General features: G+C 39.9%; 3 long non-coding RNA genes across 3 annotated transcripts; 1 reads left to right on the top strand and 2 right to left on the bottom strand.

Annotated features, from left to right (window-relative positions):
* Positions 1-1,840: 1,840 nt before the first annotated feature.
* On the bottom strand, positions 1,841-3,825 carry LOC147505925 (uncharacterized). Its single transcript, XR_015220709.1, has 5 exons — positions 3,759-3,825; positions 3,430-3,528; positions 2,627-2,878; positions 2,235-2,344; positions 1,841-2,154 (listed from the first exon to the last, which is right to left on the bottom strand). It is a non-coding gene; the product is annotated as an uncharacterized LOC147505925 (long non-coding RNA).
* Positions 3,826-5,274: 1,449 nt separating this feature from the next.
* LOC147505923 (uncharacterized) lies at positions 5,275-20,738 on the top strand. Its single transcript, XR_015220708.1, has 3 exons — positions 5,275-5,819; positions 5,910-5,996; positions 20,697-20,738. It is a non-coding gene; the product is annotated as an uncharacterized LOC147505923 (long non-coding RNA).
* LOC147505924 (uncharacterized) lies at positions 6,324-8,197 on the bottom strand. Its single transcript, XR_015220707.1, has 2 exons — positions 8,030-8,197; positions 6,324-6,654 (listed from the first exon to the last, which is right to left on the bottom strand). It is a non-coding gene; the product is annotated as an uncharacterized LOC147505924 (long non-coding RNA).
* Positions 20,739-22,311: the final 1,573 nt, after the last annotated feature.

Genomic DNA, 22,311 nt, shown 5'->3' with positions numbered 1-22,311 from the left:
TTATAGTTTTATGCAATTATACATCTTGATATTGTTTTGCCTTTGCTTTAATTTGGTTTTATGTGTTTCTATTAGATTTGAATTTGTTATGAAAAGTAAAATTTTCGTAGTGATTCATCAGTGTTGGTGTTGTTACTATGAAAAATTAGATTTGTATAGTATTCATCAGTTTTGGCATTGTTTTTGTAAATGCAAAGAAATTGAAAGATTGTGTTTTTCTCATTTTTGTTACAAAATCCTAACTAGTGTTAGTCTTGGCTAATTGTATTATCATGGATTTTAAGGGGAAAATGGTCGGATTTTATTCCTTTATCCATTAGACATTTCATTTTATTCGTTCTTTGAAACACATAGTGTGATAGAGACTGACTTGGAGCTTCAATCCTTGGCGTGCTTCTGTTGGGTGAAAAGTGAGTACTATTGCTATGGCCACCGCAAGCTTAAACTCTTAGATTATGCTTTAACGCGTCTTGCCTATCACTACAATAGTGGACAAGATCCGTGGAAAAACTATGAAAATTATGTCTGATCGGCAAAAGTTAGGAGACCAAACAAGAAACGGAAGCAGAGCACTGGCGTTGCAAGAGGTCGAAGAAGAACAAGCGCTCTTGCTATGACCATCGCAACCCAAGAGTGGGCTCCACTCCTACAACATGGTGCATATATAAAAGCAAGATGTTGATGATTTTGCATTCTTTGATCTATTCTTTGATGTTGCTCGTATATAAAAAATGAGATGTCGATGAACTTGCTTTTTTTTTTTTTTCTGATGTTGTTGGATTTTATATGTTATGATTTTTAGTTGGAGATTTTCAAAACAACTAGTTAAAAGCGATTTTGTATTAGTGTGTAAATATACTTTTACATAGTAATTTTTGGGACTAAAATTAGCCTGACACCTAATATAATATATGTAAATGTATTTTTACATAATCATTATATATGTAAATCTATATTTACATAGTAACTTGACCTATGAAAACTTACATTTACATAGTTACTTTTTGGTAATAAAAATTGCCCGACACCTGACAGAATGTAAATGTATTTTTACATAGTCATGTATATGTAAATCTATATTTACATAGTAAAATTACTATGAAAATTTAAATTTACATAGTACTTTTTGGGAATGAAATTAGCCTGACACCTGACAGAATATATGTAAATGTATTTTTACATAGTCATTATATATATTTACATAGTCACTAAAGTTTTGCTATCCAATTTATTAGTACATTTGTTGGTGTGAAACAATAACGGATTCAATAGCATTTGAGCTTTTCAATATCCACTTGACCAAGTATTTTATCTTGAAACAGAAAACTTCATATCAATTCCACTTCACATATTTGGTGTTAGATTGGACTAATGTAATTACGGGACCGGGGGTAGGGGAGTATTGTAATAGGAGTTATTTATTTGTTATGTTGTTTTGTTTCTTTGCACTGATACAAGTGTGGTACTTACTAGTTGTGCGTGCTGTGCTCTTGTTTATTAAAAAAAAACTGAGAGCTTCAGTTATCCTTTATTGTGTTACGAATGTTACTCGTAGAGTGTCAGTTCTCAATTAATCTATCTTAAGAAAAACTCTGACATAGACATTGTTCATGCTTGTGTGGGTCGTATGATGTAACGAATTGCAAAACAACCAAAGGCAAACATCAATGTTAGACTGTTTGTGTAACATCATATATATTGTAGAGCTTTCAGCTATGACTACAAAACCATATGAGCTTGAATGACGTGAACTCATGCATTTTTGCAATCACAACATTCAAATTTTAAGTGTCGACATCTTTAGCCTAGGTGTATTTATGCATATTCAAAACTGCACACATACAAAAAGTATAATCCATGAAAGACTGAATTGTTTGAATGGTTCCAAAAAAGTACAACTCCAACACTCCCGAGTTAGAATAGTTCAAATGTTTTACCACAAATAAACACAACGTAATCAACTAGAAATACGGAAAATCAGCTCTTCATTTCTTGCATTCTTCTTTTGGATCATATTTTTCTTGTTGGCTTGATACAATCTCATATGTCAGGTCAACCCTCAATTGTCTCGCATCTTCTACCATTATATCTTCCATAGCTTTTCCACAGATTATAGCCTTCACGAACATAATAACGAATAATCCACAATCTGAACTTAAAATGCCAAAAAAGAAGTTTCAAACAAGAGATAAGAGATTAAAAAGACATTTAAGTTTGGGAAGTTAAGTTCTTACGATGCTCCTTGTTGTGGGCATGCTCCAACTTTGATATTTTTCATCAAATCCACATCTGCCAATCTTAGCTCTTGACGCTTACATCTAATAGATTTCACCACCCTCTCTTACTACATTAAATTGAACAAAAAATTACCAAAACTATGTAAATGTATATATATGCAAATCTATATTTACATATAGATTTATATAGATTTATATTTACATATAGTAAATATAGATTTATATATATACATTACATAGTAATGACCTATATATATATATATATATATATATATATATATATATATATATATATATATATATATATATATATATATATATATATATATATAAAATCTATATTTACATAGTAACTGACCTATGTAAACTTAAATTTACATAGCACTTACCAAAACTTCAGCATCTTCTAACGGAATGTATTTCCTATTCTCATAGTTTTTTTGCCTTAAAGAGTCATAGTGCGTCCATTCCCAATTCAGAGTATCAACATGAAGCAAAGTCCAGTGATGACCGTCTTTGTACTTTCTCAACTTGGGACTATTTATGATGAAAAATAGATGGGCAACCTTGCTGTCCAACTGTTTTAGGACATCTCTAACATAGACCCTCATGCCTTGTGTCTGTTGATCTCTTAAAGCCAGCTACAATAAATAAGAATGCATCACTAAACAATAATGTTTTAACACTTTACACTTTTTACTATACACTATGAAATTTGCATAGTAAGAGTGTTATGTGTTATAATTGTGTTGGGCTAAAAGTTATATTACTATGCAAACTTAAAAATGCAGACTAAAACTACTATGCAAATATAAGAATGCAGAGTAACCACATACTACATCTTCAGATATTTTGTGAATTTAGTCTGCAAATATATGAATGCAAACTAACCATAGACTACACATTCAACTTCAAGACTAAAACTACTCTGCAAATATAAGAATGCAGAGTAACCACAGACTACATCTTCAGAGATTTTGTGAATTTAGTATGCAAATATAAGAATGCAGACTAATTACAGATTACACATTCAACTTCAAGACTAAAACTACTCTGCAAATATAAGAATGCAGAGTAACCACATATTACATCTTCAGAGATTTTGTGAATTTAGTCTGCAAATATAAGAATGCAGACTAACCACAGACTACACATTCAACTTCAGTAATTAAATTATATGGAAGATGCTTACCCATGCAAATGATGAGAAATATAGACACTTTGGTGGAGAATATCCAATTAGCTTCACCACTTCCTTGGAGAGGTGGAAGAACACGTACCAATCAATAATCTACCATAAACAGTAAGAAAAATAAAGTAAATTGCAAGTTTTTTCATTTCAAAAAAAACTTACAACTCTAGCATGCACACATAAGATCTGTGTGACTTACAAGATCTGTGACTTTTACATATAACACTAGCATGCACACATAAGATTGAGAACTGCCTAACAAACCATTCACATAAATAATCAGTAAATAATTACAACTTAGTTCAACATAACCAGCAAGAGTAACTTACATCAGTTCTCTTCCAACACAAGATAAAAGGAGGTAAGTTACATAATATAAAAGATTAGGAAACCAGTGAAGCCTCTCAAATAAAATGGATTTATATAGAGCATAATGATCATATACACCCAAGGAACCTCTTTCCTTGTGTTTTCCCAAGTCTACAATGCCTACAAGTCAATGTATACTATTTCAATAATTCCGTATTAACATGTTATAATCAAAAGCCATTTACAATCCACTATATGACTCCCCTCAAAACAATTTCTACGTAGTTGCAAACAATGGAATAAAGTTGAGCTGTTCCTACCTACAACTTGTCATTTCCATGTAGTCAATAAATTAGGATAAGCTCATAAAAACCTTAAACATCACGTTGAAATATTATCCCATCGAAACAAACACCATAAACAAGTCCACATCAACATCCAAAAATAAACAACAAAATCGAAATACCTCAAAAAAAAAAGCAGTCTCTTCCTCTAAACAAATACAAGATCTGTGACTTTTATATATATATAATTAATAACGAAAATCATCTATGAAAATTTAAAAATGCATAAATATATTATTACGCAAATCTAAGAATGTAGAATAAAAATATTATGAAACGTTAAGATTATAGAGTAAAAGTACTATAAAAATTTAAGAATGCAGAGTAAAAATATAAAATTTACTAGATCTGTGCCTTTTATCGACTTTCCTTCACTACCAACCTTCTTCTTCTTTCTTTCTTTGGTGGAAGTTGAACATTGCTTCCTTTTTCTACTAATTTTAGCTAATTTATCTCCTTCCACCATTTTATCAATTTCGTTCGGGAAATAAAGAGAGAGTAAAGAGAGTTTATGGTGGTGTCGGGAAATAGAGAGAGAGTAAAGAGAGACGATGGTTTATGGTGTGGGGAAAAAAATTCGTGAAAAAAGATGAAAGAGAGAAAGAGAGACTAGGGTTGTTTACGGTGTTTTGGGATAGTTTTTGGGGGTATTTTTGTCAGTTTAGTTTGTTTTAGAAAATAGGGGTGTTTTGTTAGTTTGTTCGCATACAGTGAGGTTTTATGTAACTATTTTTTGGTGAGGGTGATTAAACCCAAAATCTAGTTTATTTACTTACTTTGTTATGTACACCCACCTGAAATTAAAAATTGCACCTTGAAACAATATATGACCTTTGTTCCATGAACATAGGGTGATAGGCCAATTAAGTTTTCAAATTTTTTTGTTAGGTATAAGCTTTTGCTGTATTCCTCCACTTGCTTTTGTGGTGGTGACTTTACGAGTTCATCGCTTGTGTTAATGTTACTTAAGTATGCTAAACTAAAAGGTTGATGTCTTGATTAGATGTGGTTTACTTTTACATGTGTTCATATGTTTAAAGATAAAACATGTAGCAGTCTAAACTCACATGTAGTCTCATTTGTCGATTTCGCTTTCCGCTTTTGTTATATAATATATCTCCCTTAAATTAGGTGTCGGGTTGGTTTCGGTTTTTGGGTAGCAAATCTCCACCGAACCCTAACCTATTATATGTCGGATAGATTTTAGGTTTGGGTTTTATTGGGCACGGGTTGATTTTTCGTCATTTTTTATGTCAGGGTTCGGGTTCAAATAAACACCCCTGCCTAGTGTGCCTCAGATTTTAGCACTTGTAAGTTGTAACTTTTGTTTCCAAAATAAAAATTTAACTCTCCAGTCCATTTATGTAGAGAACGACCAAAACAAGGAAACCAAGAACAAAAAAACAAAAAAAATTGTCTGTGTCTTCTCTATTTCTTTTGCCTATAATCTCTAAGGGCCTGCTTGATAACCCATTTTCCCGCTGGCAAATCCAGATTTTCCCACTTAAACACATATTTGTGGCTGCTTGGTAGCATTTTAGGACCTTGCAAACTTTTTTGTGATTTGCCGACAAATATGTCACGTGACCCAATTTTCCCACTGGAAGCAGGAAAAATTTATCCATCTCAGAGATGGATATATTTTGCCACAAGAAAATCGCCCAAAATTTTCCCACTTCATTTGCCAAATTTGATCAACCCTAGGTCGCGTAATCCCTCATACTCACTCTCTCTCAGGTTAGCGCCGCAATTCTGTTTTTCTCTTTCTCTTTTGATTTTTTTCAAAAAAAACCGATTTTAATAACTGTGATTTCAAGGTTTGTGTAGAGATTCGCACGGTTTGTAAGAAGATTGGAAGAAATATTGGTGGTGTTCCTGAATCTGCTGATCTGTGTTACCAAAGAAAACATTGAGGTAATTTTTACTAGTTATTATAGCTTGATATATATATTTTTTCTTGTTGTTGATCTGCTTGTTGGGTGTTGACTATTTTGTTTTTGATTTTTAGCTGTTAATTATTTGTTTTTTTTTATTCGGACTTGATTAATTGTGTCACGCCCCGAGACCCAACACACATCCCGAGGACGTGGAATGAATCTCGAGGCCGACACCTATCCCGATTCTACCGAAATTTCGGCAGAGTTTCCTTTGTTTGATCGACGTTCGTAAACCCTAAAAACCTGTCATAACCTGTCATAAACCCTGGACATCTTATAATTCATTCCTCCAACCATACATACATCCAACAACCATATATACCACACTTAACTCTAACTACTACAGGGATATGACGATATAACTACAAAACAAGGAGAACCGTTGCCAAATACGATTATTACATCAAAATGACCTAGCTCTCTATATATACAACAAAAGAAACTAGTCTCTTTCTATACAACCAAAGGAAAAGAGCTAGGCTCATTATATACAGCAAAAGAATAACCTAGGTCATCTCTATACAGTCCAAAATATAAACTTGACTCTGCCTCTCGTCAAGCATGGGGAAATCCTCCCAAATCCCCATAACCCTCCTCGCTAGGGTTAGGAAAAGCCTCCTCCGCAACTGGCTCGTCTGAAATGTTAGGTAGGATGAGCAAACAACTATGCCCAGTAGAAACGCACATAACCAATAATAGTTTACTTATAGAAAACATTTAAAACATGCAGGGTTTCTATAATAGTATTCAAATATTGTGGATCAGATATATACATCACTAACTAGCATAAATCATATCGGCATGCTTCATTGATATACAAAATATAGTTTTCACAATCGGATACAACTATCGTGGGTCACATCCTATTAGAATGGTGAGGGGTATACGGTACTTTTCAGCCAGATCCACACGTAAATCTCGGTTCAAGATTTCCTAAAGGTGAACCATGCACCGTTGTTTTCCTGATTTTTACCGGCAGGAGCTGAAATGCCGCTTGTTGTGTTCGCATTAACACACAAAATCCCCAAAGCTTTTAGGGGCTCGGGTGGGCCCTCAATGACCCACGACTCCCCATACGGCCGTCACCTAACTTACGGTGGTCAACCGTTCGACGATCGCAGACCGCCAGATCCTCGACACATCCGTCGAGTGGACTAAACTCTCACTCCTCGCCTAAAACCTCATCGAGGTAGCATGTAACCCCACTCAAGCTAATCACCATACAATGGCGACATCGCGTACAAAGCATGGTTATCTAGAAAAGTAGAAAAGGAATTCCCGGACTACATCCAGTGATGCATCCCTTTAAAGGTGGCCCACCACCTCGAAAGGTGTACACCACAGTTGGAATCCTAGAGCGAACTGCCGTCTCTAGAAATGCGACAACAATTCCTTCTTTATAGAATTCCGCGGTTCCTTTTCTAAATCTCCGGTGATAAACATAGTAATATCTATATATATATACTCGTATTACCGATTATTTTCAAATACTCTATTTACATATCTAGTTTTTCTTTTAAAACTGTTGATTATATAGGTGTGAGTTCCCTCGATTTCCGAAATCGAAAGCGTAACAACCTATGACTCCCAAACGGGCGGTCATAGTAAATAACAACCGATGATTCCCAACGGCGAATCATCGTAAATAACACGACCATCCCGGGACCAATCCAGAACTTCGCACCTAGTTACAAACAACCGGGTAATCCTTACCCGCATTACAAAATCCATCTCTCTGTCTCCTTACTGAGACAAGAGACGCGAACCTTTCCCCAAAACCAGTTTTCACTTTTAACCGAAAAACAATCCCTCGCTACCCCGATTTTATGAAAACCATTTTCACGCTAAAGCTATCCATATACTTAATTCATATCGAGGAAAACTACAATGCAAAAACATGAATATCATATATACATGCATGGTTGATACGCAAACTATTTCTTAACATTTTAAACAACTCAAATCATGCATGAAAATAAGCAGACTATATATTGGTATGTAGGTTCCTACCTTAGCAAGCTCCGTTCTCCTCAAGCCCACTTAACAGAATCAAGCTCGCTTAACCGAATCCCCTCGTATTTACTCCTACACATCATATATATATACGTCGACCATTAGAAGTTATCGAACGAACGAGAATTCTTATATAACGTAAGTCGAGAAGAATCTCGACACTACGAATTTGGTTTCGGTAATCTAATCTAACTACCGATCAGAGCTACGCCATTTCGGCATCAGTTACTCGACGGCCTTCTCTGAACTATTTCGCCCATGGTGGCCCTCATATCGACGCCAATCCTATCACATCTCAATTCAAATTCCCAATTTCGACTACAACCAATTCTACACCTCTCAATTAACATTAATTCTATTAATAAAATCGGGGGTGTTCCTTATCCCTCGTCATTACTCAATCAACTCTTATACAGTTATAAATCGACATAAATCTCTTTGAAATTGTAATGAATAATCAAATTCTTACCGAGTCCATAAGCAACAATCGCCTCTAGCTCGCAGCTCCACCAAAATTGCGGCTCTCCTTCTCCAAACCGAAGCTATCTTGCCGACATCAAACACCCCTATTCACTTAATTCCCTCCATACACTCCTATCAAGTCGAAATCAAGTTTACACTATCGATTGGAGAGGAACTACTCACTTCAATCGCACATTTTCTTCGTATGCTCGAATGCACTAGCTACTCCAATCAAGCTCTGCTTAAAATACCACACCTCGCTCGATATCTCCATCAATACATCACAATCTATCACCATCGAGTTTAAACTAGTTGTTTGAAACCATTAAACCCACCCGGCAGCGGCGGTACGACGCAAATTCCACTCAATTTGAATCTTCACGCTTGGATTTTAGTTTTTCTAAGATTGGGGTGAGGAATTATGGGTTTGGATTACTGAAATTGGGGAGAATTAAGTTTCTCTCTCTTAGGGTTTTAGGTATTGCGAATTGGGGAAGAAGAGAATTGGTTTTCGCGATTTTGCTTTACTTGTTGGTTTTTTTTTTCTATTTTCGATTTCTCAGTTTCGCGATTTCGTGGGTTCAATTTGGGCCGATATATTTGGCCCAAGCCCAATATATCCTACTTAGATTAAACGTCCTACTTAGACTCCTAACCACTAACGAATTTGACGCAACCGTAATTATTTTTCCTCCGCTCATCCCGCTAAATTTAATCTTCTATATTCTATCTCACCGCATGCTATAATGATGACCCAATCATGCGTGTAAGCTGTTAACTCGTGCCAGCTTCGCACGCAGAAAACCGCTAACCGCCATTTTTGGTCAAATTTTCGCCTATGGTCGCCTACCTAACGTGACTTATGAGTCGGAGTTAAGTTTCCTTAAGTTTCGTACGTTTGAAAAATAAACCCGACGACCAATTTACATAACGACCTTAGATTTAATATGAAATTTACAAAAATACCCTTAATAATAATTCAGGACTTTACATCCTACCCTCCTTAAAAGAAAATTTCGTCCTCGAAATTAAATCATACCTTATTGCTCGAACAATTCTGGATATTGTTGCCTCATATCGGCTTCTTTCTCCCATGTTGCTTCCTCTACATTGTGATTTCTCCATAAGACCTTTACCAATGGAATGACCTTGGACCTCGGGCCTCTTCTCTCGCATCTAGGATCTGAACTGCCCTTCCGGATAGGTAATGTCTTCTTCCAACTCCAACGATTCCAATTCAACAATATGTAGTGGATCCGCTCATACTTCATAGCATCGAGATATGGAACACGTTATGAACACGTGATAACCTTTTCCGGTAGCTCGAGCTTATAAGCTAGCTCGGAGATCTTCCGAATAATCGGGAATGGTCCCACATATCTAGGTGCAAGTTTCCTTTCATCCCGAACCTCCTCAATGCCCTTCTTCGAGATACTTTCAAGAATACCCCCCGCCACCTTCATAAAATTCCAAGGGACGTCTACTTATCCGCATAGCTTTTCTCGACGACTCACGGCTGTGGAGCAACCGATTCCAGATCACTCTAATCTTCTCGTGGTGTCACTAACCATCTCTCGCCCCAACATAATACTATCTCCGGTTTCAGTCAACAGAGGTGTTCTACAAGGTCTTCCATACAACGCTTCAACGGAGCCATACCAATGCTAGATTGGTAATCATATTATTGTAGGCAAACTCAGCCAATGCCAAATGAGTCTTCCAACTACCCCCAAAATCAAGCACGCAAGCCCAAGCATATCCTCTATGATTTGGATGACTCTTTCCGATTGCCCATCGGTTCATGGATGAAATGTTGTCTTCAATTTCAGTTTGGTCCCCAATTCCTTTGAAGACTTCTCCAAAATGAACCGGTAAATTGAAACCTCTATCTGAAATTATAGAGAGTGGTGCCCCATGCAACCTCAAGACATCATCGACACATAGATCCTACTTAGCTTTTCAGCAGAGTAAGTAGTTTTAATGGTATGAAATGGGCGGACTTGGTCGGTCCTATCAACAATGACCCATATAGAATCCATTCCCTCATCGGGTCCTCTGTAACCGGATACAAAATCCATGGTTATATTCTCCCACTTCCATTCCGAATCTCCAGAGGTTTAAGAAGACCGGTGGTCTATGGTGTTCACTTTCACTGTTGGCATGTGGCACACTTCTTAACATATTCTCGCAATGTGTCGCTTCATGCCCGCCACCAAAACCGACGACGCAGATCTCTCAGACATTTTGGTACCACCGTGATGAATGGTATACTTCGATCTATGTGCCTCCTTCAAGATACCATTCCGCAAGAGTGATCAAAAGGTACCCAAATTCTTCCTCCGAATCGATGCTTCGCATCTCCGGATTTTTCCCAATCAACATCCTCAAGATTATCCATATATCCTCGGTACCTAGGTCCATCCCTCGATGTATTCCGAAAGCATCCACAATCTCCTGAACCAAGGTGTTTTCTGCCACACATCATCATCCTGCTAAATAACAAAGACTTATGAGGATCTCCACCTCCATTTCCGTGATCTCAAAACCATAAGAAGCGCAGCAGACTCCAAAGAATTGCCACTCCTTCATCATCATCCGAGCACGACATGTTCTCGCTTCCTACTCAATGCATCGCGAACTACATTTGCTTTACCGGATGGTATTGCAATGTGAATGTATAGTCCTCCATGTACTCAACCAATCTCCTCTCCTCATATTCAAATCTTTCTGCGAGAACAAGTACTTGAGACTCTTGTGATCGAGAATATCTCAAACTTCTCACCATACACATAATGCCTCCATATTTTTAGAGCATGAATGATCGCCGCTAACTCCAAGTCATGAGTAGGATAATTCTTCTCATGGGCATTCAATTGTCTAGACGATACGCTTATCACTTGGCCTTCTTGCATTAAGACACATCCTAACCCGGTTAGAGGCATCGATAAATCACATAGCTCTTCTCCGGATCTGGAATAGTCAAACCAAGCTATTTGTTACCAATCGCTGCGTCTTTAGCTCTTGGAAAGCTTTCTCACATGCTTCTGTCCATTCAAACTTCACATCCTTCCGTGGTCAATCTAGTTAAGGGCGATGCTATGCTAGAGAATCCTTCTACAAAACGACGGTAATACCACCGCCAATCCCAAGAAACTTCCCGATTTCCGTCCGACGCCGGTCTCGCCAATTATTCACTCGCCTCTATCTTTGAACGATCAACTTTGATTCCATTCTCCGATACAACATGCCCTAAGAACCTCATTTCATTCAACTTAACTCACACTTGTCAACTTGGCATAAAGTCGATGATCAACTAATGTTTGGAAGACAATCCTCAAGTGTTCCTTGTGTTCGCCCTAGTCTTGAATAAATCAAGATGTCATCTATGAATACGATAACAAATTGATCTAGGTATTTCCACATCACTGTGCATGAGATCCATAAATGCAGCCGGAGCATTGGTCAATCCAAATGGTAACACCAAAAACTCAAAATGCCCTAGCCGTGGTAGGGAAAGTCAGCCTCTCAGATATCTTCTTCCCGGTTCTCATCCGATGGTAGCACTGTTCGAGATCTATCTTCGAAAATACTTGGCACCCCTTAACTGATCAAATAGGTCATTGATCCTAGGCAACGGATATTTGTTCTTGATAGTCACATTATTCAAATTCATAATCCACACATAGCCAAATGACCCATCCTTCTTCTTCACAAATAACACCGGTGCTCCCCAAGGTGACTTTCCCTTATAAACCCCAATCTTTTCAATTCATCTAATTGGGACTTGAGTTCTCTCATTTCGAGGAGCCATTCGATAAGGAATCATCGAAATAGGCGGCGCTCCCGCATTAGATCTATTACAAAATCTATCTCACGCCAGGGAGGCAATCCCGCAATGCATCCGGGAACAACACAGAAACTCACTAACTACTGAGAACAAGCTCGGAAGATTCGAACCCGCCCTTGGAGACTAAGACCAGCTAACAATCCAGTATCTATCATACTTGAAGTCAAACTTGGCCTTCACCACTCGAGATACCAGATTTCTAATCCCCTCAAACACAACCTCAGTCAGTCCCCAGATTCTGCGTCCACTGTTTGGCAAAACAATCTACATGGGCATGATACTTCCCTAACAAATCCATCCCTACGATGATATCGAAATCTTTTAAGTCCATCACCGTTAGATCGACTATCATCTCCCTATCACCTATCTTTATCACACAATGGTGACAAACTTCAAAGAACATAGTTTTCTTTCCTAGAGGAGTAGATAGAATAAGCTTCCTCCCGGTATTAACTACATCCAACCCAAGAATCTTCACCATATTTCTAGCAATGAAAGAATGAGTAGCACCCGTATCAAACAGGACATGCACATTATGAGTAAACAAACATATCATACCTTCCACCACTTGATCGGTAGCATTGATATCTGCCCCCATAGCATTATATACCGTGGCTTCCTCTTGGACGGATGCAAGATCCACAACTTCTTCCTCTGGCACTAGATAATACACCTTGGCCTGTGGTCTCTGCTCCACCCCCGGTGGACTTGGGACAAAACCGCTTGATATGCCCGGCTTCACCGCAGAACCATAGCAAACCACACTCTCTCCCCGACCGTGGTGCTCGTGGTATTACAGATTGCAATCTAGCTCTCGACCACGAGGCCCTCAAATTCTGCACCGGTGCTCGTCCGCGAGAAGGAGCGGGTACCCTCGGTGGCCTCTGTGATCCACTCATCGGTCTCAACCGGTAGACTCTCTGTGGCGGGCCTAACCACATTCAAACCCCTATGGTAATGCGGTGGTGCCCTCCACGTGGTGCCTGCTGAATAACCGCCTATACATCCGCTATGCGACCACGAACCACTACCTTTGGTAAACCCCTTCTTCTTTCCGGTATCCCGCCTACCCCGAGATGCCGACCGCCTTACCCTTCCAACCTCTTGCCTCTCAGAAGCAATAGTCGATCATCCACTCTTTCAATACCTTGAGCCCTTCTCACACAATTTCAAAGATAGGAATCGATCCAAGGACCGACATCTTGCTCTGCATATATACGGTTTCAGCCACAATGAACTTCCTCGCCTTTAGCTTTTTCCGTGGAAATCCACTCCTTCCCATATCGTGAAAGAACAAGAATTTCTCTTCATAACTGCCCCATCGGTCATGTTTCCTTGTTCTAACTTGAGGAATTCCATTAAACTTCTTATCTCTCCCGCCTCGTAACATACCTCAAAAGAAAGAGTTCCTCAAACTTAGCCCAACTCATAGGAAACGCCTCCACGCCCTTAACACCGATCCACCGGTGTTTGGCTTCACCTCTAAGCATGAAGGCAGCCAAAGTGACCCGCTCCACATCGGTACACACATCATAGAGTCTAGCATACTTTCGACATGTCTAGCAACCCGTCTTCGCTACTTTAACCTCGAAGACCCCACAAATTCAGGTGGACGTAATGATGAAATTTGCAAAGCGTAAACCCCGATTGACTTTTGCACCGGTGGTCCGAACTCCTCAACTCTCACTGTGGTTGGGGATGCTACCTCTGGTGTTACACCAGGTGGAATAACAGTGGATGTCAGAAGAGGTTGGGGCTCGTTCCGACTAGCCCTCAAACTTTCGATCTCAGCTCTCATCTCATTTTGTGCTTGAGCCATTTGATTCATCATAGAGAGGAGCCTATCCATTCGGTCCTCCCGACCACGATCCGTAGCATCATCACCACTAGTACTTTCCGGATCCATGGTGACTATTCTGCACATACACAAAGAGCCAACTCAGTGTATGATACATTAGAGAGAATTTCTCAAAATTATGCAAGAGCATAGGCCGCGCCCTATGGAATTCACATGCATAGAATGAGCGCGAGAAGAATTTCCAGAGATGAGCGCAGGTCGCCGCTTCGAGGCTTTGTAAGCGCAGTCGCGTCTCGCGACCTCGAAGTGAAAATTCACTCCGACCTAATGGTGTCCGATTCATCAAATTTTTCCGACACGTGTCCACGCCTTCCTCGGTGACAAACAACTCCCCGTCGCGGCGCCTCGACATTGCTAAACTAGTCTTAACGCTTAACGCATCTACTAGTGGGTAACGATCTAGGGTTTATCGGGTTTCGGACTAACACTTCAAACGCGTCATGACCGAAGTCCCCCACTACAGCTCTTTGACGGATCTAATAGTGGGCCGCCTCGCGATACCATTCTCCACGCCGAGACCCAACACACATCCCGAAGGCGTGGAATGAATCTCGAGGCCGACACCTATCCCGATTCTACCAAATTTCGCAGAGTTTCCTTTGTTTGATCGACGTTCAGAAAACCCTAAAACTCTGCATAACCTTTGTCATAAACCCCGACATCTTATAATTCATTCCTCCAACCATACATACATCCAACAACCATATATACCACACTTAACTCTAACTACTACAGGGGATATGACGATATAACTACAAAACAAGGAGAACCAATTTGCCAAATACGATTATTACATCAAAATGACCTAGCTCTCTATATATACAACAAAAGAAACTAGTCTCTTTCTATACAACCAAAGGAAAAGAGCTAGGCTCATTATATACAGCAAAAGAATAACCTAGGTCATCTCTATACACCAAAATATAAACTTGACTCTCCTCTTCTCGCAAGCATGGGGAAATCCTCCCAAATCCCCATAACCCTCCTCGCTAGGGTTAGGAAAAGCCTCCTCCGCAACTGGCTCGTCTGAAATGTTAGGTAGGATGAGCAAACAACTATGCCCAGTAGAAACGCACATAACCAATAATAGTTTACTTATAGAAAACATTTAAAACATGCGGGGTTTCTATAATAGTATTCAAATATTGTGGACTATATATATACATCACTAACTAGCATAAATCATATCGGCATGCTTCATTGATATACAAAATATAGTTTTCACAATCAAAGATACAACTATCTTGTGGTCGGTGATCCTATTAGAATGGTGAGGGTACGACCGGGTACTCAGCCCTATCACACAGTAATCTCGGTTCAAGATTTCCCAAGGTGAACCATGCACCGTTGTTTTCCCCGATTTTACCGGCAGGAGCTGAAATGCCGTTGTTGTGTTTCAGTACACACAAAATCCCCAAAGCTTTTATGACTCGGGGGGGCCACCACCCAATTCCCCATACGGCCGCCACCTAACTTACGGTGGTCAACCGTTCGACGATCGCAGACCGCCAGATCCCGACACATCCGAAGAGTGGACTAAACTCACTCTGCCTAAAACCTCATCGAGGTAGCATGTAACCCCACTCAAGCTAATCACCATACAAATGACACGTACAAGCATGGTTATCTAGAAAAGTAGAAAAGGAATTCCCGACTACATCCAAAGATGCATCCCTTTAAAGGTGGCCCACCACCTCGAAAGGTGTACACCACATTGGAATCTAGAGCTTAACTCATTGCCTCCGAAATGCGACAACAGTTCCTTCTTTATAGAATTCACGTTCCTTTTCTAAATCTCCGGTGATAAACATAGTAATATCTATATATATATACTTTCAGATTACCGATTATTTTCAAATACTCTATTTACATATCTAGTTTTTCTTTTAAAATCTGTTGATTATATAGGTGTGAGTTCCCGGATTTCCAAATCGAAAGCGTAACAACCTATGACTCCCAAACGGGCGAGTCATAGTAAATAACAACCGATGATTCCCAAACGGCGAATCATCGTAAATAACACGACCATCCCGGGACCAATCCAGAACTTCGCACCTAGTTACAAACAACCGGGTAATCCTTACCCAGCGTTATAAAATCCATCTCTCGCCTCCCATCGAGACAAGAGACGCGAACCTTTCCCCAAAACCAGTTTTTCACTTTTAACCAGAAAACAATCCCTCGCTACCCCGATTTTACAGAAAACCATTTCACGCGAAAGCTATCCATATACTTAATTCATATCGAGGAAAACTACAATGCAAAACATGAATATCATATATACATGCATGGTTGATAATGCTAAACTATTTCTTAACATTTTAAACAACTCAAATCATGCATGAAAATAAGCGGACTATATATTTGGTATGTAGGTTCCTACCTTAGCAAGCTCCGCTTCTCCTCAAGCCCACTTAATGTAATCAAGCTCGCTTAACCCGAATCCCTCAGATTTACTCATACACATCATATATATATATCGTCGACCATTAGAAGTTATCGAATCTAACGAGAATTTTATATAACGTAAGTCGAGAAGAATCTCGACACTACGAATTTGGTTTCGGGTAATCTAACTACCGTTAACAGAGCTACAGCCATTTCGCATCATTCTCGACGGTCTCTACGGGCTATTTCGGCCCATGGCCGGCCCTCATATCGACGCCAATCCTATCACATCTCAATTCAAATTCCCAATTTCGACTACAACCAATTCTACACCTCTCAATTAACATTAATTCTATTAATAAAATCGGTGGGTGTTCCTTATCCCTCGGTCATTACTCAATCAACTCTTATACAGTTATAAATCGACATAAATCTCTTTGAAATTGTAATGAATAATCAAATTCTTACCGAAGTCCGCAAGCAACAATCGCCTCCTAGCTCGCAGCTCCACCAAAATTGCGGCTCTCCTTCTCCAAACCGAAGCATCACCGACATCAAACACCCCTATTCACTTAATTCCCTCCATACACTCCTATCAAGTCGAAATCAAGTTTACACTATCAATTGAGAGGAACTACTCAATTGCCACGCGATTTTCTTCGGTATGCTCGAATGCACTAGCTACTCCAACTGCTACTGCCGAAATACCACACCCCCGTTCGATATCTCCATCAATACATCACAATCTATCACCATCGAGTTTAAACTAGTTGTTTGAAACCATTAAACCCACCCTTTAAGCAATAGGGCAAGAATGTAGACGACGAATTCCACTCAATTTGAATCTTCACGCTTGGATTTTAGTTTTTCTAAGATTGGGGTGAGGAATTATGGGTTTGGATTACTGAAATTGGGGAGAATTAAGTTTCTCTCTCTTAGGGTTTTAGGTATTGCGAATTGGGGAAGAAGAGAATTGGTTTTCGCGATTTTGCTTTACTGTTGGTTTCGTGCGTTTTTTTTTTCTATTTTCGATTTCTCAGTTTCGCGATTTCGTGGGTTCAATTTGGGCCGATATATTTGGCCCAAGCCCAATATATCCTACTTAGATTAAACGTCCTACTTAGACTCCTAACCACTAACGAATTTGACGTCGCTCCGTAATTATTTTTCCGGCTCATCCCGCTAAATTTAATCTTCTATATTCTATCTCACCGCATGCTATAATGATGACCCAATCATGCGTGTAAGATGTTAACTTCGTCGGCCGGCCTTTCAAGACGCTTGAAAACCGCTAACCGCCATTTTTGGTCAAATTTTCGCCTATGGTCGCCTACCTAACGTGACTTATGAGTCGGAGTTAAGTTTCCTTAAGTTTCGTACGTTTGAAAAATAAACCCGACGACCAATTTACATAACGACCTTAGATTTAATATGAAATTTACAAAAATACCCTTAATAATAATTCAGGACTTTACAAATTGTGTCCTGTTATCATCTCAACTTTTGTTACTGTGGTTTGTTAAAACACTTTGATGATAGCATACATGAGAAGCGAGAATATATGATTAGGAGAAATAATGTTGAAAACGAATACACATCGAATCTAAAACTGGGAAGGGAATAGATAGTCTTGTTATGATAAAGAGAGAACAAATCTTTCAGTCAGACACCTTTTAGGCACCACGTCGATTTTCTGCAGATGTAATGTTGATGCTTTTTTATCGACCCGGAGAGAGTGCTCGACCGAACAACACCAACAAAGACTGTAATTACATAGATAATTGCTCCTCTCGGTCAAACCGTATGGCGGGCTGGAAAGAAAGACCTCACCTCACCTAGCAAACTACGGATCGCGACTACACTACACCTAAAAGATGCTTGTTCTTCTTGCCCACGGGCCAGGAGGCCGAACTTCCCTTTTTCTACGCGGGTGTCGGTGAGAGCTACTTTGGTATCCCTCGTTGACCTTCTTTTTGTAGATAGAATCTTCAAGGAGTGGAAACAAGACCAGACTTGCTCTGCGATTTGCGAGCCTCATATCTGAGCGCACCCTTGTACTATAATATGATGAGAAGAAGAGGGGCCTCTTTTCTTTTCCGTACCAATCCTTATTTACTAAAATTTAGTGGGTTGTATAGCTCAGTTGGTAGAGCATTGTGGTTTTAACTTAATGGTCGCAAGTTCAAGTCCTGCTATACCCAAACCTACCTTACACTCTACTATGAGTAAGGATGTGTAGTAGCGTTCAAAGATCACTCTTTGTTAGACTCGCTTCGGTGATCCTCTTAAGGTTTCATGTAGTTCCGTTAGGCTTCCTCATATATAACTTTCTATTTTGTATTTTTTTCTATTTCTCATCAATTTCCATTTTTATTCCTTATTTCTGTGGTCGAAGCACCACTACACCCAGTGGTAAATTAAGTGTATCGTTCGCGAGCTTCATTCCTGCATGCTCGCTTCCACACACGCCTTTGCATTCTCGACGGTTGCCGCTTCCTTCGGTCGAACCACCGCCCCGCTTAGATGGAACAGAGCCCCGCAGAACTAGAACAGGTAAAAGGGCCAATTTGATCGCTTATACACCTTGACTGCCACAAATCTAGTCTTATACCTATAGATGAGTAATAGGGAGCACCACCTTTTCTTTGGTCGTCCATAGGAAGAGAGGGATCAGCGAAAGTGTTCCCCATCTTTGCTATAGGCAAACAACCCCATGTTATTCAGCTGGGAGCCCGCAGATGACAAGAGCAAGCGGCGGGCATGGGGACCTACCACTTCTTTTTTCTCGCCACGCCCGGCCACTTCATTCAATCATATGTTCTATTCCGACAAGTCCGATTACTTGTTTTTCTTTCTAGTTCCATTGGGGACTTTCTTTCTTAAAAGGCGGCTTATTACGCTAAACTTACTTTACCTAACGTTATAATTTCACTACGCTTACTCACTTTCTTTCAAGACAAAGAGGATAGCGCTTCTTTACACTACCACTTCTAAGAGACCACTCTTCTACTTTGAAAGTGCAACAAACTAACCGGTTGCTTGGTACCAAGTGGTTGGTTGGCTAAGAATCGAAGCAAAACAACTAAGCTTTAGATTTGCTTTAGCTGCCGCTTTCTTTCATAACGAGCCGGGAATAACGGGTGGCATAGAAGTAAGTCTCTCGCGACGCAAGGAGATGCTTTGTTGGATGTCATGGTTCTGGGGCCATGATCCTTCTCTCTAGACCAATCGAGGGCACCGATTGCATCAATCATTGCTCGGTGAGCTATTTTGCCAATAGCACTTCGCTAGCTTGCATGCAAGGCGACACGCCCCGGTAGAGCTATCGCGCGGCGGTAAGGAGATGAATTTCGGTAATCGGACAAGCTCTCGGGGAATAATCTCTTTCTTTATTTACGCCTTTGTTTCCCATGACAACTAGGACAGGCAAAAAAAATTTCACTTCAATTCGGGACCTCAACATCCTGCTTTGCTCATGGTGTTTCCGCGGTCGATTGAAATGAACGAAGAAGTGGTGGAACGTCTTGGAACCACATATTGGATCACTCCAGTCGCGACGGCGGCTGACGCCGAAGTCGGCCCCTATGCCGCTAGCTATGCCCTCTGCTTGGTCCCCCGGCACGGTGGAAGTTCCAGTGCGTCATGAGCACCGGCAGCGTAGGCGGTTTAACAACTCAAAGCGAACCGCCCTATCTTACTACTTAATAGGGACAGAAGGGAGAAGGTTGTGAAGGTGGCCTCGTTATCCACACCTCCGGTTGGATGAATGGAGGACCGACCGACTCGGGTTTTCACGAGCAATGTGGTTGAGCAACGTGATGATTGGGTGTACATCCGGTATTTGATAGTTGTGTTTTTAGTTGTTTTAATTGCTGTTATGATTAAGTTACTTTTCGTGTTGTAGTCGAATGCGTTGTAATTTAAAGAGTTTGAACCAAGTATTAAGTTATCTTTGTTCATGTAAGGATGTACTTATATATTTTCATCTTTGTTGATGTAAGGATATTTGACTTCGTATTCGTCTTTGTTCTTGTGTTGTAATTTATTAATTAAAGCTACATTTGAACCAAGTCTTGTTATTTGCGTCGTATTTGAATGCTTTGCATCAGTTTTGCAGGTAAGGAAGGACGTTGTGCTATGTGTAGGTGAGTCGCGGTTGTTTGGTATGTGGTCTGTGTGTGTGTGCTGCTGGTGTGTGTTTGTTCAAGTAGGGTGTGTGTTGTAATTAACTAGTATCATAAAACAGTAATAAGAAAGCAAGTAAAACTTATCACTGAGGATTGTGCTCGGCACAATTTCCTTAAGACGAAAAACGCCTTTGCCGCCTCAAGCGCGTCGCCTCCCAGATACAACAAAATGGATGAGCGTGTCACCAGCCAATGACCAGCTCTGCATGAACTCTCAGCATACTCCAGACAAGTTTTTAATCAGAGGAAAATAATGTTGTGTTTTGATAAACAGGAGAGACCTTAGTTTATAGATCTGAAAAAACGCAACTCAAGGCTAGAGTCACAACTCCTCATTGCCTGATTTATGGTTTGACTCGAATCAAGGAAAGATTTTGTAACTGTTACAGTTTTGGAAAGAAGACCAACACCCACGCGAAGCCCAATTGGGTGGATTTGCACTTCCTTTGCGGCGTGTGTGGGCACATCATGCTAAGGTTTTCTCTCGAGCTCCCACCTCCCGAGCCCCCCAAACCAAGGAGGCCTTGTGTGCTGCGAGCGAAGCACCTCCTTATATCTCTACACTATCCCTCCATAAGGACACAACCAATATAAACTTAAGAGTCTTAAGTTTAGTAACCAATGTGGGACTAAAGCCCCCACATTAGAGTGTAGTAGATACAAAAGGTCATGGGTTCAAACCCATGAGGACACAAATTCCTTCACATTTCCAACAATCCCCACATGAATGGAATTATTAAGAAACGTAAGAAAAGAAAAACAAAACAAGAATGTCCGGGTATATGAAGAAGTTATGAATGGGTCAAGGTGTCATACGACTTGAACCTTCGCTTGGTGTTTGTCTCTGTCGGGATTACTAGTTGACCAAAGGACCTTAGTCTTGAACTGCTTCAACATATATGTAAGCCAAGTCAACAGTAACACACATAACTTCAAAAATCATCATAGAGTTCCCTCGGTTGTGCTCGTTCAGATAGCCATGAGCTTCCTGTTTTCATGAGTGCTCTAGAGAACAAGCCTATATGTTCTCATAGGAAGGCGGCTTTACTTCCTCACTCATATAGGTGCCTCTATCGAGTGTATCAGATCTTTACACCCCACTCGAAAAACCAGCTATAGAAAGCATTAAGAGTATTCACTCATCCTTTAAATGATACGAAGGTACTACTACATCATAGGGATGGGTACGAGTTTTCACTCTAGGTGTAGTACCCCCACAAATCACGCAGATAACTTGTTTCCCCATTGAACCTTGATCCGGGATCTCCATTCCACGAAGGTTGGGTGTCAGCTTATCGGTGATTTAATTAAATAGGCAATTAGTCTTTAATAGACTTTAGCCCCATCCCCTCGATGTACTAAAACCAACTCTCTAGCCAGCCTTTTAGTTAAAGGATCGACTAAATTTTCTTTTGACCTCACAAAGTCAATAGCTATGATCCCATCTCTTAACAACTGTCGCACAGTATTATGTCTTCGACGAATATGTCGAGATTTCCCATTATAGGAAGTATTTTTTGCCCTCAAGATAGCAGCT

Source organism: Coptis chinensis, chromosome 4 (assembly GCF_015680905.1).
Source record: "Coptis chinensis isolate HL-2020 chromosome 4, ASM1568090v1, whole genome shotgun sequence".
Lineage (NCBI taxonomy): Eukaryota > Viridiplantae > Streptophyta > Magnoliopsida > Ranunculales > Ranunculaceae > Coptis > Coptis chinensis.
Note: the sequence above shows the minus strand (reverse complement) of the source record. Positions and strands in the feature narration are given on the sequence as shown.